We start from the raw sequence: 3360 nt of genomic DNA, 5'->3' as shown, positions 1-3360 counted from the left end.
AACCACTGTCTTAGTTTTCAGAGCATTCCATGATAAACTTTCCACATATGAAGGTAATCATAACTGACTATCGGCGTATATCACCCTGTTTTTCGGACCTATTTTTAAAGGGAAAAAGTGTGTCTTACACGCCGGCAAATACGGTATTTCCTATCTTTCTATTTTAATTGTTTTGTCCCTCTTCTACCTCTTGGGTTAATCGCGACGATGGGGATGAATGATGGAACAAACACAATAACTTACCTAGTTTCAAACCTGGAACCTCTGGCCACAGAGGCGTCCAGGGAGTGGTACTGCAACGCCTAACAGTAGCTAACAGTGTGAGTAGCTTGTTGCGATAATTATTTTACATTAAACTAGTTGATTACCCGGCGTTGCCCAGGTGTTTAATGAATTGTAACTATAGCGTAAAATGTAACTAATATTATTTACAGTTCCTTAAAAGTATAAGTACAATATACAAACTATAAAGTAATATATTTTACAAATTCACTATAATATAAATTTCACAACAATTTATGAACATTTTTAGTTCCACCTCCAAGGGCAAGAATAAATAAATTAATCGGCGTTGGGATTGTCACTATTCATGTTAGCGACCCCGAAAACGATGTATTCCACACTAATATCGGTCGTTTTACATGTCACTCCCTTCCCACCCGACCCCTAGGGGTGCCAGGGGTGTCTTGGAGTTGAACGGAATTGGGAGTGTCCCTATTCATCTTATCGACCCCGAAAGCTATGGATTCCACACTAATATCGGTCTTTTTCGAGGTTTTTTACATGTCACCCCTTCCCACTCCCACCCCTGGTAGTACCAGGGGTGTCTTGCAGTGGAACAGCATTGGGAGTGTCCCTATTCATCTAAGCGACCTCTAAGACTATGGATTCCACAATAATATCTGTCTTTTTCTATCATTTTTACATATCACAGCCTACACACCCCACCCCTACGTGTGCCAGGGGTGTCAGGTAGTTGAATGCATTGGGAGTGTCACTATTCATCTTAACAGCCCCCAAAACTATGGATTCCACACTAATATTGGTCGTTTTCGATTAAATTTAAATTTCACACCCTTTCTACCCCCACCCCTATGTATGCCAGGGGTGCCTTGTGGTTGAACGGCATTGGAACGATCACTATTCATCTTAGCGACCTCGAAAACTATGGATTCCACACTGATATCGGTCGTTTTCGATTATTGTTACATGTCACCCCTTTCCACCCCACCCCACAAGGGTGCCAGGGGTGGCTTGTGGTAGATCGGCATTGGGAGTATTCATCATGGCGACCCCGAAAACTATGGATTACACACTAGTATCGGTCGTTTTCGATTATTTTTACATTTCACCCCTTTTCACCCTCCACCCCTAGGGGTGCCAGCGTATCTCGGAGTTGCACGGCATTGGGAGTGTCACCATTCATCTTACTGACCCCGAAAACTATGGATTAGACACTAATATCAGTCGTTTTCGATTATTTGTACATGTCACCCGCTTACAACCTTCACCCCCAGGGGTGTCTTATCCCCATAGTATTTCTTTCCAGATTGCAAGTGATACGTGATCCAAGTTTGGTTGAAATCGCTTTAGGCGTTCGAGAGTTATGCTGGAACAAACATACACACCCACAAACATCCATTTTTATATATTAGACTCGCGTACTTTCGACGTGGCCTTTGGCCACGTCTTGTACGCTCGCATGCGTGACCTTCGGCCACGTTATGGGCGTAATCATATTATAGATGGGGTAAAATGTCTGCATGTTGTATTGGAATTGGATGAAAGGGAACAAATGTATAAGTTCGCTAATTTGAAAAGTTTAGAAAGTAACTCTAATAAGGCACAACTATTCAAAGTATTATTGTCTATTTTCTTAATAATAAACTAAGTAAGTAATAACCGTTTCAAGATTATTAGCTGGATGTCTTGCATAAACGAATTCAATAGCGACACTAAATTGGAAATACAATATTTACGTCTTTTGTCATTTTCACATTTTTAAACGTAATTGGAAAATTATTGTTTTCCTTTATTTCCCTCAAATTTCTACCTTGCCTCTGTAATAAATTCTGACGCTTGAATTTTGAAATACGAAAAGTCGAACATAATTCACTTACAGTAGTTTTCGGGGTGATAATAAACTTTCTTCAAGTTCCTTAGCAACGTCCGTTTCCATGGTGAACAACAAGCACCACAAACTCTCTAAATAATTGTTTGATATTATACCTCTAAACGTTCAATTAAAACAAGGACGATGTAAATATTTTCGCATTGAGTTTACTAATATACCTATGTGTAATTGTATCTGGGCTGAAACTCCTTATGCAGTAGAGGTCACCCTTGTTTGAAATACCTTTTCTAACCAGGAGTTGATTCATCTCTTATTGATCTGTGAGAAATATAATGTATCTCGACAATTAAGAATTGAAGGGAACAATGTGTGCCGCAAAAAAAATAAAAAATAAAAAAAAGCCCTTGGAAACGGTTGCTAGGGACGTGAAAAAATGGCATTTTCACCCTTAAAGAAGGGCTAATTGAGAGATTTTTTAATTTTCTCGGTCTTTTGGGACGATTTCATGGGGGGGGGGGGTCGTAATCGGGTGTTTTTCGCCTCCGGGGCTTCCTTCATGGAGAACATTCATGTCAGTGAGTCAGTCAGTGGTGGGATTGGGGCTTTATATATATTGGATGAATGTGTCACTTAAGATAAGGTTGTATTCACCATTTTTACTAAAATGGTAACCGGTATCCACACACACTTCGAGAGAGAGTTTCACATGCTCTTCTACATGGCCCTGAATTTCAGATTCTCCATAGTCATCATCATCGAAATCATTCTCTTCTTTCAAAATTTGTCACACAAAAGTAGCGAATTCATGGTCGGTCAATTTCTTGAATGCCATTTTGCACAAATGTAGAAAAACGTTTTGTACGCGTGGAAGTAACAGGGGTAATACAGCACCCCGAAAGGGTCGTTTTCTGGCACCAACAATGTTCTTTCCAACAACTGACTGTACCAACTAATAAAGCTCATTGCAGAGGAAGATTAAGTAATCTTGATTGAAAAGTTTCGCAGGAATACCAACACAACAAAAATAAAATTACTCCGGGGTGGTGCACCATGCCTGTCATCATCAAAAGGTTAAATATTCTATAGAATATAGTTGCTATTGCCATTGAACTTGTAATACTGAAACATACATTTATGTAACCTATTTCAGTTAGCGTGTGACTTTTTTACGTGTACTGTACACTTAAGTAATGTTGCATTACAAAATATTCATATCTAGCGTTCAATAAACACTATATATTAGTTGGCATATATTTAGGATTACATTTCATTAAAATTAAGACCCA

Source organism: Lepisma saccharinum, chromosome 9, assembly GCF_977018435.1.
Source record: "Lepisma saccharinum chromosome 9, izLepSacc3.1, whole genome shotgun sequence".
NCBI lineage: Eukaryota > Metazoa > Arthropoda > Insecta > Zygentoma > Lepismatidae > Lepisma > Lepisma saccharinum.
The sequence above is the reverse complement of the archived record's forward strand: the minus strand, read 5'-3'. Positions refer to the sequence as shown.